The following is a 16,443-nucleotide window of genomic DNA, read 5'->3' as shown; positions in this document are numbered from 1 at the left end:
AAAAAAAAGACATGTACAAGACTAGGGCTTTATTTCTGGCCTTCACAGGAAAACACACCCAGAGGCAGCGACACAATAAAGGCTGCTTTACTGAAGCAGAGCTGTTAACAGCACAAGTTTCTGTGTGTTCTCATTATTTATACACCACTCCCCTCCCCTCCCCTTTCAGCAACAAGCTAAGTGCTTATTATCACTGACAGACTCAGCTCTGAGTATAAAATAAACTAGATCGAAGTGGCTACTGAACACGGCACCAAACGTGTAAAAGATTTTCTTTACAGAGACAGGTCAGGCCTCTAGAAGTCTTCTGGGCCTCCAGTAGGTTCAAGAGAAGTAGTGGAGGGCCTGCTGGTTATGCATTTGCCAACTTGATGGCTCATTGCTTTTAAGAAAAGAACCTCTACCCTACCTGGTGATTGGCTGACAATGCCAAGTGAGGCTTATTCTTCTGTGTAAAGTTGTGAAATGAACAGTGCTGAGTGTTCTGCATAGAAGGAGAAAGAGGACAAGCTTGGAGATTGCTAACTAGATACATCTAACCCTGTTCAGGCTCCCCTGAGCTCAGATGGGCAGCCATTGAGGTACCACCCTGGATTCTCAACTCTCCCCTCTCTGGCTCTCCTTCCACAATTCCATGGAAGAGCCAAAAATAGGCTAAACTTAACTGACACAAGAGGGTTAAAAACACCCTGATACTTCCACTGCTTTGAGCAAAAGTAACTCAGTCTAGTAAAACAAATCTAATGGAATTAGGCCTGTTTTTCAAAACAGAATTCTAAAAATGCCAATTAATAATCGCAGCACCACACAGATGTACAAAATCAAGGCTGTTTCTTGAGGGAAAATAGTGTTTTTCATAATTACAAAAAAGCAACTAGGATTCCAGAGATAAAAAGATAATTTGATATTGGAAAATCATAATGATATTATTCCTCATTTTAACAGGCTAAATTCACCCCCACTTACCCTCACCCGCACACACACATCTTGCCTTCAAAAATATAGAGCAGTATTTGATAAAATTCAACATCCTTTTTTTTTTTTTTTTTTAAGGAAAACAAAATGGCTCCTTAAAGAATAGAAAATATAGATACAAACCTTTCCCCAGCAAGGTCAATAGTAAAAGAAGGTAGCATTCCCACTCAAGTCAAGCTCAAAGAAGGAATAGATTCCTGCCCCAAACATCACAGTTATTCAAATGTTATTCAGGAAATGCTACTGAATGCAATTAGATAACAAATTGAGAAGTAAATTGTGGGAAGGAGGAGGCGAAATAAGAATTACTTGCAACTGAAAAAACTTCCTTTTTGGACAAATTAAAAGGCTCCTCTGTCCATGGGATTTCCCAGGCAAGAATACTGAAGTGGGTTGCTGTTTCCTTATCCAGGGTATCTTCCCAACCCAGGGATCCAGCCCACATCTCCTGCATTGGCAGGTGGATTCTTTACCACTGAACCACCAAGAAAGCCTGAAATCAACTATACTTCAATAAAAAAATTTGAAGAAAAAAATGCATTCATAGGTATAAATATACCAAAGAGCAATGGTTTTCTTATATGCTAACCACAGTCAGTCAGAACAAGCCTAAAATAAAGTTCGGCCCTGCCTGAAAATCATAAAACTATGATATGACAGGAATGAATAAATGGGACATTTCCCATGATCTTGGATGCTAAGACCCAATGGTGTGAGTATGGCTATTCTGTACAAATTAATCTATAAAACTAACACACACTAAAGAAATTCTTCTTGAACTTGACAAAATTATTTTAAAGTTCACTGGGAAGAATAAATACACTCAACTTGCCAAGAAAATTTTTAATAGAACAGTAACAAATGAGCACTTGTAATACCAGTTGTTAAAATGTATGATTAAAGCTGTAATAATTAAGATACTGTAATACCAGTACAGGAAAAGACAAATCAGTGGAGCAGAGTCAAGTCTGAAAATAAACCCAAGACTATAGGGATGGGTCATTTCAAATCACTGAAGAAAAGAATACTTAATTCAATAAATGGCATAGATATTTGGTTAAAAAAAATTAAACCTGAATCCCTACCCTTACACATTTCATTCAAGTTCCAAATGGACTATACACATAAATGTAAAACATAAACCTCAAAGGTAGAAGAAAATACAGGTGAATATTTTTAGAATCCTGGAGTAGGGAGAGATTTTCTAAACATGAAACCAAAGGCAGTATTCTATTTGAAAGACAGTTCTGAAATACGTAAAAATGTTAAAACGTTTGCAATTTGCAGCTCTTTGAAATCATCTACCTCTTGAACCTGGTGCAGAGTTTGCATAAAACCTACTATGGGATGCACTTCCTCATGTTAGTTAATAATAGACACATATTAAGGTATCTGAAAAAAGATACATGCTTCGAACCTAAGAAAGGACGGAATGAGGAAATCATACATATAGAGGAAAGAGAATTTAAGAATTTAATATATATATATAAAAGAACCAAAACAGTGAACAGTGAACTAAAGGAAAATGCAGCATAAGTCAAAAGGTTAAATCTACAGTACAAAAAGGACACTAGCAAATTGACATAGCCCAACTTAATAAAACTTCTTGTTAGTCGCTCAGTTGTGTCCGACTCTTCGCAACCCCATGGACTGTAGCCTGGCAGGCTCCTCTGCCCACAGGATTTCCCAGGCAAGAATACTGGAGTGGGCAGCCATTCCCTTTCTCCAGGGGATCTTTCTGACCTAGGGATTAAAGCCAGGTCCCCTGCATTGCAGGCAGACTCTTTAACATCTGAGCCACCAAGGAACTGGGCAAGGATGCAAACAAAATAATCTAAGGAAAAAAGAAATACTAACAACCAATTAAAAAATATATTTAATATTAACAACCAAATAATAAATATATGAAAATATATTCAATCTCATAAGTAATCAAAACATGCCAATCAAGAACACCAGTGAAATATACATCAGGATGGTAAAAATGCTACAAAGTATGTTCATATACCAGTCATTGATGGTGGCATGAGAAAATAGGCATGGGTGAAACTTATAATTGTTCCAGGACCTTCTGGTAATACATTTGTCCAGGAATTATTTGTGGTAACAATAAGAGAGGAATACGAAAATACACAGGGATACCAGCATTGTTCATAAAAGGTAAAACTTGGTAACAACCTAAATGTCAAAGAAAGACCTGGTCGAACACTTCAGTGTTCCACACAAAGGAATAATATGTGCCTGTTACAAAGGTCCTTGATGGTTCTGTACAGAAGATGTCAGCAATTCGTGGCTAAATAAAGAGAGCAGTGCATGATCTGCTGTGTATGTGTGTAAACATTTACGGAGAGGAAACATCTTGGAAGAATATGCACAAAATATGAAAAATGGTCATCCAGAGGTGAGGGGATAACCTCTACTTTTTTGGGGGGTAATTTCCCCCTATGTTTTCCTGATTTTTTTAAGAGTAAGTACTATTTCTTTCATAATGAGAAGTCAGAAGAGTCTTACATAATGATGATGAGTATGAGTTCAAACTTTTCCACCAACGGGTCGATCAAGATTCCAGGGGCAGGGGAGGATTTACACTCTATTGAGAAATAGACTCAAGTGTCCCAAACTGAAGAAAGGTGAAGGCTTGTTCTGCTTCCTTCTCCAATTGTTGGAAAGTGAGAGACTTTCAGAATAAACGGTTTTATTCTGTATTCTCACCCCTCCCCCACCTCCTCCTCACCTACTTTTTCCATATGTGAAAGGAAGACGGCCCCTGCAAGAAGAGACAGGACTCTCCCTTCAGACTCTGAGTGACACAGGCAGTGATGGTAGGACTGCCCCACCAAGGCACAGGCTCCCAGGAAGCAGGGGGAGAGAGAGAAGGGCAAAGACAGGAAGCCCGAAGCCCAGAGCCCAGGCTGGTCCCTGTGCTGACCGCAGGCCATTGACACTTCACTGTCCACTATCATCAACCCTCATTCCCCAAAGGAAACTAATGCTGACTTGCAGGTACACAATGTGAGCGATGCTTTACTGCTTTTCATTTCTATTACCCAAGTGCAGATGCACCCATACACTTACGAAGAGGTGTGCATCGTCTGGATATAGCCAATTCTACAGTTTCCTGCATAAACCATTCCAATTAGTACCAAACTCAAAAATCAAGAAATTAAGAGACTCGTGTTCGCCAAAAATATTGCTACTATCTACACAGGTAGATGTCCTGAAAAATAAAAATTCTTGATAGCATTAGAAGGATAATCCTGCCTGAATGCCATCCCATCACATTAAGGTTTGCTCCTGGCCTCTCTCTGTCTGAATCCTTCTTGTGATTTGGTTTCCTTTTACATTTATTTCATTTGTTGATACAAGAGTCATGATAGTGTCTGGATGTGAGCTTTTACTTCCTGGTCCCTGTGTTTATCTGTGGAAAGCAGCCTGTCCCCAGATTTGGGGTTCTGAACCGGGAAGTGGGCGTCTGTAACATCTGTCACACACGCTTCCTCACTGGAAGCTGGTGTCTAGGTGTACGGAAGCCAGTCAGCCTGTCGGAATACTGCTTGCATATCCCTAACCTCAACTGACTCATGAGAGGGCGCGTGTGCCAGGACCTCAGAAATGAAGATGACAGACTAGGGTCTTGACTCTTCAGCTGCTCAACCCAGCAAGAGATGTGTCATTACGTCTTCATGTCTCCACTACCTGGCCCCGGCTCAGCAACTCTGAAATGGCAGAGAGGTGCGGTGATTGTCCCTCGTCCACACAGCTAGGTCTAGGCCCAGATTAGTCAATTCCCACGAGTGCATTCTTCCTCACAACCCAGACTGTGGTGTGCTGCCTTTGTGCAGTTTTTGCAGGGAAAAAAAACAATAATAAATAAATAATAATTACCTATCAGGAACTAAACACTGAAAAGGATATGTAAGCTTGATGGCAAAACTACGCTGAGAATGGAGATTCTTTGTGTCTTTGCATTTTGAGTCATTTTTATGACCATGTAATTCAAACCTGTATCAAGTGAAGCCAACTCAGAGGGCCAGTGACTCGACCAAGGACACCCAAATCCCTTTTTCTGTTCTGAGCACAGAACAAGATTAGAGGTGAAAGAACACAGGCCTTAACTAAATGTAGAGCGCACCTCTTCTGTGTTTTTCTAATTCCCTTACTCCCAGGCCCTCCTTTCAAGACGCACTGCCTCAGGGAGGGAGAGACAGTTAAAACAAGTAAGCTGCTGCTGAGCTTGAGGTTTCAAAATAGAGTTTTAAAAATGTAAAGCAGACGCTGAAACCCTTAAATTCTCTTAATTTTCCAAAACTTCCTAGCAAGACCTGAGCTGCAGAGAGAGAGAGAAATCAGAGGGGCTGTGTTTAGGGAACAGATGCAGAGGTCTCTGAGGAGGGCAGGCATTCTGGACTCTCCTATTAGAAACAGGCTGGGGCGGTCTGAGGGTAGTGGCCCGTGCAGCCTGGCCCACTGCATGCCCGGAGCCTGTCCGAGCCCCTCAAGGGAAGCCCCCTACACACATCGGGGTACCTAAGGAGTTGGGCAGCCACACGGAGAAAAGGGTCTCCAGGGCCTGCCTGAGTTTCCACCCCTTCAAATGTCGGGTGAGGGAAGAGACTGTTCCCAAGTCTAAGTCCAAGCACTGGGGAGGACGCTAGGGGAGGACAAAGCACGGAGAGCAGGGAGACACTGCACAGAAGCCCTCCTCAGCAGAGGACACCCACATATAAGCAACGGGACCCACACTGGCGCATAGCACTCTGGGGGAGGCCAGCAAGGCCAGAGGAGGCCACACAATGTGGACAGCCCTCCCGTGATGCCAGAAGAGACCAGGCTCTTGCCCAGCAAAGAAATCACTCCCAAGAGAAAGAAAGGCAGAAGGAAAGGGAGAGAGAACTCTGATTTTGTGAGCACGTACCCAAAAGAGAATTTACAAAGAGTAGAGTGAGAGACTCCAAATTGCCAAAATAAAGTTTGCCCACCCAACAGCAGAAACAGTGGTGAAGGGAGGGGGCTCAAGAGAACTCAGTTCTGGTTATGAATAGTTCCCTTTTGGTGCTTCCCAGGCTCGTGACTGGGAAATTCTTACCCAAGGACATAGCTGCTTTCTGAGGGCCAGAAATCTTGGTGGAAATGCAAGGAAAACCTCTCCATGTGAGCCTTTAGGTAACATTTTTTGTAGCGCCTACAGCTTCCAGTCTGGGGGCAAGTGCTACCCAGAGAGCTGGAGCCGTTGGCTCAAAAGACAATGGGTAACACCAGGAAACACAGGAGACTGCTGTCTGGTAAGTGGATGCTTCCTCCTCCTTCCTCCTCCGGCCTCCCAGGTCACGGCAGTCATCGTGACCCAGAGTGACTATCAGTGATGCTGCTACAGTGCCAGATTTCCAGCTGTTTCTCTCTGGGCTCCACCTCTGTATACTGCTGGCACGAGAGTAAGGCTGTAATGACCACAGATCCTACTCATGCATGCCACATGTGCCACCATCAAATAGTTTTTCCAGCCTTAACAGAGTGAGCCACTAATTCATACAGTCTGGTGTTTGTCACCAAAGACCATGAAGAAGGACAGGGTTGAGCTGTCCAGCTCTTACCAAATAGCCCCTCCTGACTCCCCCAGCCCTCCTGGGGCAGGCATTCCTGGACAGGCTTTGAAGTTTGAGAGCAAGCAGGGCGTTGAGAAGAAATGACTCAGGTCAGAGGAGCAGCTGGTGGTTTCTTTCACACTGAGAAGCCCTGCTTCAGTGGGTGATGCTCAGCAGACAAGCATCTTGTGGCTGGCCATGGGTGATTTGCAACACCAAAGAGGGAAAACAGCTGTTCGTCATTCTGCCTATTTTCATTAAAACAGCAATGGTACAAAACTACTGTAGAATTATGGCAGTGTAGGGGTTTAAGTCATTTTTATGTGTTTTTGTAAGTTATTTTTAAGGTCTAATTTTTGCCTCTTATGATTTATTATGGTGTTCTTATTGGGCATTACATACACTGAATAGACTTCAGAATCCCAGTGGGAACCACCATATAAATAGCTCATCTTTGTATAGATAAGGTCTCTACCTAATAGCATACAAGGTGACAAACATTCAGGCAAACATAATTCATTCCCCTGGGCATTAAAATAGACAACTGGAATTGAGACCAAGTGAACGGTGCTGCTGATCACATTGCTGCGGCTACCCGTATTCCATGTGAGTCTTTGGGTTCTGGCTTCTAGAACATCCACTGAGGAGGGCCTATGGGGCTAAGCCTGACCACAAGAAATACATGTTGAGATAATCTGTCTTCTACAAAGACCACTTAGTATATGCTCTGGTGGATATCTTACAGGTTGAACTCCAGAGAGAGTTCAGAGCTCTTTCTCTTCAAAGGGGAGAAAAATATGGGGGAAAAAATGTCATACTACTCAGTCTCTCGTTTTGTCAAACTCTCCTTTTTGGAATAGCTGTCTGTAGTTATAAATGGGTGGACAGAGTGGAGAGTTGTTGGTGCTGCCTGTCCGGCACCTATTGCTTCTTTGGGGTAATCAATAGCACACCTAGCATTTCCCTTTGGAAACCACCCATTCCTCACTCAGTTTACATAATTCCAGGTAGGCAACCCCACACCCCAGCCTAGAGGCTGGATGTGACCCAGCTGAGCCACAGTGACTAAGTCCAGGGACAGGCACAAAGTTCTAACTCGGTTATGCAGCTTGAAGCTGGGGACTTTTGCTGGAATCATTAGGAGAGGGCAACTGTCTTGCCACTGGGCTTGCTGAATTGGCAGGAAGGGAGGCTGAACTGCTGGCAGCCATCTTACCACCATTCAGAGACAGCCTACCCGTAAGCAAAGCCAAGGCAGAGGAGAGCAAGGCTGGGCCAGGGGGAGAGGCAGACGCTGACCACCTGTATCCAGGGATGCTGACACTAGCGCTACCCGCAAAGGAGTTGGTAATGGCAGCCAATAAAGTTCTCACTTTTACTAAGCCAGTCCAAGTTTGGGTTCTTTCCCTTCCAACCAAGAGGCTTGATTAAATCAGCTGTGGGCCCAGAACTGCGGTCTTTTTCAATTGGAAGGATGCAGGTTCTGGATACTATTGGAAAACACAGGATACGTTTGGCCAGCTCCATGATTTCTGAAGGTATCCCTCACCAAGCTTTATAAAAACCAACCACAAGCCAGAGCTAACCCAAGAGTAGAGACAATGGTGCTTTGCGCCAAATCCAAGAGAGCCACGCAAAACACGGGGTCTCTTCCCACTGGCAAAACCCAAGGGGTCCTCGCCAACAACCATCATGGCACAATTCCAAACACCTAGAAACAGTCAAGGAAAAGTTAAGAGTAACCTTGGACCAAGTTTACTAACTCCAGTTTCCTCCTATAATATGACAAAAGTGTTAGTCGCTCAGTTGTGTCTAACTCTTTGTGACCCCATGGACTGTAGCCTACTAGGCTCCTCTGTCCATGGAATTCTCCAGGCAAGAATGCCAGAGTGGGTACCACCCTATCTCACAGGACTTCTGGGAGTAGAAATGTGACAGTGTGTGTAAACCATTTGGCTTGGAACTTGGCATGTAATATATGCTGGATGTTATCATTATTACTATTAATAGAATTACTAATATTAATAATTTACAATTATTACTATCATTATTATTATTATTCACAACATTCACAGTGCCTGCTATTAACATCTAGCACAGTTCTTTGCATGTAAGAGTACTCAATAGTAAGTATTATTTAAATGAATAAGCTGCTGGATTAATGTGGAACTGTAAACAAAAATTCTGGGAACTATAAAGACTTCTGGGCAACACATGTAAATTATTTTTAAGTGTAATACTTCCTATATGGAGACTGTCCTAAGTGCATTAAATACCTCAATTGAATTAAGTCTTATAAAAATTCCTTCAGTATGTAATTACTGAACTCCATTTTACAGATGGGAAAACTGAGGCTCAGAGAGAGAACGTGGCAGAGGCACGATTCAAACACAGGTGTGTGAGGGACCCCCAAAGCCCATGTTCTACTGGCTCTACCTACTGCCTTTTTGTTGAAGGTAAAGACCTCTTTGGCGACCCCTCATGTTCAAGTTCCTAAGGGTGGGCTGGTTTCCTCTTCACAGGCCTTACTCTGCTTTTCTGACTGCCACTGTCCCATCAAAGCTGGCTCCATGGAAGGGAGGGAGGGTGAAACCTCGCCCCATCTCCGTCTCTTTGAAAACAGAGGATCTAAAGGACTCCTTCCAGTTCTGAAATATCTGTAGTTCTCAAGCAGAATGTCTGGGCTTCTGTATATTGCCTACCTCACTGGTCCCCACTTTGGTTCAAGTCAGGTCCTCTGGGAGGGACTCACTTCCAAAACAACGGAGACTCGCCTTGGAAAAATGTTCATACTTCGTTTAATACAAAATACTGCTGCCTGCTTTTCAAATCCTTGTCATTAATTTTGTATGGCTGAAGCGCCCATCTCTTTAATCTATTAAAATAGAGTCCTCAATTTTAAAAAAACAAGGGGGGGACTCAGTCATGGATGAATTCCATTCTGCTGTTTGAATTTTCGATCAAGTTCAGTTTAAAAAAAAAAAAAAATCAAATGCCTAGTGGTCCTGGATTTAGGATGGTGAACTTACTAGTTTCTGCAGGTCCAGAACCTCTAGATTTCAGATCCAGATGTTCAGTTCTCACCTCCGAACTCCAAAGGCTGATATTACAAGCAAAGCCTGAAGGTGCACCATCATAAACACGGGTTTTAAGCACAAACGGAAAGGATGCCATGGAAGATCCCACGCATAAAAAATGGATGCATCTCACTCCCTTAGTGGGAAAGGCATTCTCAAAGAATGATAACGTTAGTTCTATTATTTGCTGAGGGTACTGCTAGAGGCTGGGATAAGACAAATGTTTACTCTTGGCCTTAATGCACCAAAAAGGTATTAAAGTTTCAGAAGGACTCCAGGAAGGGAGGAGTAGGAAATCTCACAGGCGCTGGCCTTGGGCTGTTTCAGAGTGCTGCTCCTATAATAAAAGGGGAGAGGTCCCAAGGGCTGACTCCACCTCTGCCCTTTCACTCCATTGTTAATCTGGTTAATGCAAAGCAGCTCTTTAAATCCAGGGTTTTTTTGTGTTTCGTGTGCTTTTTTTTTTTTTTTTAAAGTTTACCAGATTTAAGCAGATTGAAATCTTCAGGAGACCTTGGGGGAAAGGAATTCAAGTCTAAGAACTGCCAAGAATTCAGTGAAGGAATATCTCCTTTTGGCTAAGCTCTGGCTTGGAGAACTTCACCTTCGGAGGGCCTGGTGCCCTCACTGTGTTGCTGAGCAAGCTGAGACTTCAGGAACCTGCTAAGGCAGAGAGCCAGCCTTTGAACCTTGGTGCTATTTTTCCAAACCCTTCATAGCCCCCCAGTGCTTCTACGGAACGATCCCCATCTATCTGAAAGGGTAAAAAGGGTTCACTTTTTTACAGACAAAATGATGGATGCGATGACCTCTCAAGGTCACTTCCAACCTCCAAATTCTATTATTTTGATACTTACAACTGCCACCAAGCACTCTGAGTTGGGCTTAGGCCTGTTACTAACTTCCCAACAAAAAGTAGGGCGGAGCAAGAGACAGGACTGCTCAAAGACCACTGCAGAGGATCCCATTTCTTTCCCTTTTTAACCATCTGGGAGGTTTTTTCCTTCCCTTTGCCCCTCCTTTTTGCGTCTGTTGCATGGAAACAGAAAGTGCCTTTGTACCAATTACTAGGCACTAATTTACGTTCTTCAGTGGGCGCTGGGCTTGCTGGAGAAACATTAGGAAAAGGTAGGAGGGTCGGATGTGGGGGAGGATTCGAGCAGCAGAGGCCTGGAATGCTGCAAGCTTTTTCTCCAAGCCTGAGAGCAGCCAAGGGGAGGAAAGGAGAAAAAAAAAAAAAGGAAAAAATTTTTGGTAGTCAAGACTAACAAAAATGACAAAGCTAGCTTTAAAAAAAAAAGAAAAAGAATCAAGAATGCTCATGATCATAAGGCATGCAGAAATTAAAATGATTGTCAAGAAACCTGACTTTAACCAGGGTACAACGTCAGGTTGTTTTAGGGGCTCCTGAATGATTGAATACTGGGAAATCACCCGCCCACTTTTTTTCTCAATGAGCTTATTAAGGAAGACCATTGTCAGCCACTTTCCCAATATGTCATATGATGTTTCTCCCTGGGAAGTTCAATCTGGGAATTTCCCACAGACGTTGCAGAATGACTAGTTCTTGGGATAAACATCAACAATTGGGCCAGGAATGTAAATCTGACCCTTATGTTCAGAGTCCCAAGAACTTATTTTCCTCAGGTTACATCTTTGCTGAAGGTAATGAGGTGTTACCATCAAAACAGAGCGAAATGTACTGTGGTACCTCCCTCGCTGACCGAGGCCCCACGTGCGTCCCCTCTCCTCATGACTCTCAGAAGATTTGAGAGGACAATCACAGGAGACAATGGTTTTACTCATTAATGCTACTCCTCTTGTATTTTCGGTTGTAATACAGTAACCCTGCCAGCAACAGCAGCTCTTCTAAGGCAACTCCACTCTGTCTTGCTAGGTCAGCCATATGGAGGGTGATGAAGGATGGGCAGGGGACGGAGGGCAGTGAGGAAGAAGCAACTGGTCCTTCCTCTCTCGGGGACCAGGAATAAAGAGCTCTCAGGTCCCCTCACAGGTTTCTGCCCCCGGGGTGAGACTCCAGCAGTGAGCTGGGAATCAAGCAGCCGTGGGCCATCTTCCCTTGGAATCAGGGGAAACTCAGAAGCAAACCCAACAGGCCATCCTTGCAGTCCTTAGAATCCTATCATCCTCCACAGCTAGAGCCCATTTGCAGTCCTTTGCTCTCATTTTTTCCTGACAGGATACATGAGCTTGTGCCTAGACAGTCTCACTGGGGGTGGAGATGGGGCTAAAACTGCCCCCATAGGGCAAAAATTGGATCTTAGGCAGGTGGAAAGTCTTCGCTCTTCCAATGTTTGTGGCCTTCAAAAGGGGCACAGTACATAAACAGCTCTATAGTATATCTGTGGTATCAAAACGTCATGGGGGAGGGCAGTTATGGGGGAAAAAAGGGCTAATCTTAGGGGAGAAAAAGTGGGAATAAAGGGTATGGAAGCAATTATCTATGCAGATCCCACTCAGATTTAAGTGTATATTTACACTGACATATATTAAGTACGAATCTGCCTGCAATGCAGGAGACCTAGGTTTGATTCCTGGGTCGGGAAGATCCCCTGGAGAACGAAATGGCAGCCAACTCCAGTATTCTTGCTTGGAGAATCCCATGGACAGAGGAGCCTGGCAGGATACAGTCCATGGGGGTCACAAGAGTCAGACACGACTAAGCAACTAAGCCACCACCATATTAAGTATATTTACACTTAATGAAGCATGTCAGGCTATGAAATACTATTCTACATCACTTTGGGGAGCTTTATGAACAGAAGAACAGGGGAGAGAGAATGTTTCCTTAAGAATCAAGGCACAAGGCCTCCCTTCTACTAGACAAGAGTAAGTGGGAAAGACTGAGCAGGGGTTACTTTATGGACTGCCTAGAGGCTACTTCAAGACCCTGCCCTGTCCCTGAACCCCTGCCGTCTGGGCGACAGAAGTGGGTCCATCTCATACCTCTGATGGTACTAGAGTCTCCTGAACCAAAAAGTTGACTCCAAAGCTTTTTGGAGCAATTAAGGAAGAAGAGTTCATGAGGCACAGAGCAGGCCTGGCTCATTTTATATGACCAAAATTTTAAAACTTTGGTCTTAGGGAAGGAAATAGACCTGAGTGAAAGCTAGCCAGTGTGGACATTCCTAGAGAGGCCAAAAAATTGCCCCCATAGGGCAAAAATTGGATCTTAAAATGTAAAAGAAGTCTTAGCTATTATTTCCTGTTTGGATGATAACTTCCATGATGGGAACTCCCCAGATCCCCTCCACCACATATTCTAAGTAGCCCAGGGAAATGTTCAAACAGGATAAAGAGAAACAGAAGCAGCCACTGTTGAGCCCTTTGCAACTCTTATCTCTCCTTGTTTTTTCATGAATGTACCTTCTGCCCTATTGAAAAAAATATTTTTCTACAGAGGTGGGGTGTGATAATTGGGATTTAGGGCTTTCTGGTTTTCAGAATCCTGTAACCAGTGCCCTTAGCCTCAAACCCATCGTCACCACTTGGGGACAGTTGATTTAAGTCCCTCCAAAAAGATAGTGAAATTGCACCTGGCATGGAATAGGCTTAGGGTGTCTATCCTTGGGATGTCAACCCTAGGATGACTCTGTATCAGCTGGTTCTGATGACTTCTGAGCTGGAATTTGGATGCAGTTGTTTACTTCTCCAAAAGCTACTCCCATGTGTGTGGGTGTGTGTGTGTGCAGGGTGACCACAAAGTCAGGGAACTTGGGATAATCTTTTTGTTTGTGTGCTTGTACAGAGATTGAGGGCACGTGGGAGAGTCTTGGGAAATCAGTGGGTTTGGGTGGGGGCTTGTGAAGGCCCAATTTGGGGTGTATGCTCCGAGGTTGGGGGAGCGTGTTGGTGTGGATGTGGGTGTGCCAAGATAAAAGTTGGTTGCATTTTCAAATAATAAGCTCAATATGTTTTCAGGCAAAGTACGTACACCAGTGGGTCTAATACTTATTCAAAACAATATTACTCTCCAAAGAGTCTGGAGATAGAAAAGCTCATATTTGTTTTACTTGTTTTCAGATTAACATGGATTCACTGCTTAAACTTTAGAGGTATATCAGATGAGAAGATATCTGATCTAGAGGGTACAGAAAAACAAACTGAAAGTATTATTAGAAAACGTAAAGTACAGTACTACTTAAAAGTAAGTTTCTCCTATGTTTGCTGATTTTAAGCTCTGCCTATCACACACAAACTATTATCTTTACACAAAACCTTAAGTTCAGAGAAAGTACCCTATCTTGTGGATTAAGAAACTGAGGCTCAAACAGAGAAGAGACTGCAAACTTAAATGCCAACAAAGACCATGTAAATGATTAAAGGACATCCCCCTTACAAAGAATGGTCAGTTCAAGCCAATTGCTGTTGGGCAGGAATTCAGGCCCCATATTGCCAGATTGTTCGATTTTCTCAGAGAAGCCAGAAATCTGGATTTGTGTGGAAATCCTTATTTTTCCACGTTAGTAAAGAAATGTTTATAAACCCTGCACTGACCAAACCAAAAAATTTGCAAAAAGCAAATTCAGCAGCAGACCTCCAGTTTACAAACTCTGAATTTAAGGAACTAGGTTAAGGTTTCACAACTCAGAAACAGTAAGTCAAATCAGAATGCAGCTCAGTCCACCTCAAAAGGATCTTCTCTCTTAGGCTACTCTAGAAGGAACTGCACTGAACTAAACCACAGTTTTGCTTAAGTGGCTCAGCTTTTAAAGCCACTGGTTCTATACGAGTGGCAGCTGTACGGGGCTCAGGGGGAGGAGAGCCCGCAGCAGGAGGGCTTCTGGTTGGGCCACACAGACCAGGGGGGTGTGGCTGGAATTTTAGTTTTTAAAGTCTCCACAAAATACAGACACTCCAATTGCTATTTCTTAGCCATCTTCTGGGTTTAATACCAGCCAATAGTTTAAAAAATCAAGAAGCTGCTGCTGCTACTGCTGCTAAGTCGCTTCAGTCGTGTCCGACTCTGTGCGACCCCATAGACGGAAGCCCACCAGGCTCCCCTGTCCCCAGGCAAGAACACTGTACCCCACACCAAAAATAATCTAACTGGAGGCTGAATCAGAAACTTCCAAATGCATGAGACCTCCTACAAGTCTTTTATTTAGAGTAGCCTTTGCACAGGAGAAAGAGTATCTTCTCCAGCAGGAGTACACTTCTGACGGTCTTTACAGAGGCAGTGGTTTTTGTCTGACCATGTCCTAGTATTATCACAGAGCCCCCAAACTTAACTGAGACAACTGCGACTACCATATCACTAGTTTCAAAAGACTGACTGTAACATTTAAAGTGGGATTAATATTTCACTTCGTTTTCCACTCTGGGGTGTAAAAGGTTCTTCTGAGCTGACCTGCCTCATGGAGTATTAAAGAGCAGCACGCATGCACGCACGCATAGGCAGCCATTTCTGTAAATGCCTGAGAAAAATCACTCAACTGAATGGTCCAGAATGCCTTTCTGAGTTGGGCAGACTCAGGGAGCTCACAAAGAAGCTCTGCAGGCCTCCTCAACTGCACGACTGGGCAGCTCCCTGAAGGAGAAAGTGCCTTTGCTCAAGGTGGCAGAGAGTGTCCCTGTGAGCTGAACTCCGGGAATATGGCTGACACAGCCAGGCCCGCCCAACAGCTGTTGGTGAGTAACACCCTCTGGTTAGTATACCCCTACTTCACCCCCGGAGCCATGCTAAAGGTCACATCCCCCAAATCAGGCACAAGATACAAACTGTAAAATGTGCTATTTTTTGGCAACCTAGATGACAACCCCAAAGAGAACCTGATTTTACATTAACGGTGGAGGAAATTCAGCTTTACTCCTGTGCCAGCAGCCACCTCCACAAGAAGCACTTTCCAAAGGAAATAAAATATGAGATGCAATTACGTAGCCTTTTTAAAAAAGCAAAACCAAATCACACCAACCAATGATCATTTTGAAACCACAGGCCCAGGGCCTCATCTTAAAAGCACTAACAATTACACCAAAAACCGGCAATACTTTCCAAGGAACTCTGACAACCTCCTCTTAAACATGGTGTCATAGGACAGATGGAAAAGGAGTTTCACGAGAGGACTAGGCACAGTGCTTCCTTATTGGAAGAGCAGTGATAAAGGACCCTGACACTAACCATGGTGAGAGGGCATGGTCAAGCATGAAAGCTTCCCAACTTTTTCTGAATATGTTAAACAGAACCAACAGTATTGACTGACCGACGACGTTCCTGTAAGTCTCCAAAGCCTATTTTATACTGCAGATGTCTTACCAGCCACATGCATCAGTGATCAGACCTGCCTTTTGCTCTCCCTGGGAGACCCCCTTCCACGGGGCCTCTAAAACACCCCAACCTTCATTATCAGCCTTGACCTCTGGCAAGGACCACACCTCCTTGCTAAGTGCTCTATTCAGGGTGGAGGGTGCGATCTAAATTACGTGGGAAAAAATCCGCTCTGAAATCTTATTAAAAAGACTAACTAGTCGTAAACTTAACCAGCCATCACTTGATCAAACTCCTCTGCTGCCTGAAGCAGTGTTATTTTAAACCTCTCTGAGGACTCTTGGCCATATTTAAAACCACCTTGGCAAGCCCTGAAAAGTAGCAAGCATACAGCTAACCGAGCCCTTAGTCATCCCTAAAAGGTTCCATGTAAAGTGCGCCGCTTCTCCCCAGGTTTCGGCCACTTCGCTGCAATCCCACAAGAGAATAAAATAAAAGATACACCATTTGACTGTCCCCCTCAAGCCCCCGCCAGCGTCTGCCCAGGTTGGGTGGCCCCATAGTCGCCCGGTGCGGGAGT

General features: G+C 43.9%; 1 protein-coding gene across 1 annotated transcript in view; it reads right to left on the bottom strand.

Annotated features, from left to right (window-relative positions):
- The window catches only part of KLF9 (Kruppel-like factor 9), a 24,271-nt gene that overhangs the window by 6,882 nt on the left and 946 nt on the right, over positions 1-16,443 (bottom strand). The window lies entirely within an intron of this gene.

This window comes from Bison bison, unplaced genomic scaffold, assembly GCF_000754665.1.
Source record: "Bison bison bison isolate TAMUID 2011002044 unplaced genomic scaffold, Bison_UMD1.0 scf7180017864469, whole genome shotgun sequence".
Lineage (NCBI taxonomy): Eukaryota > Metazoa > Chordata > Mammalia > Artiodactyla > Bovidae > Bison > Bison bison.
This window is presented reverse-complemented; position numbering and strand designations above follow the sequence as displayed.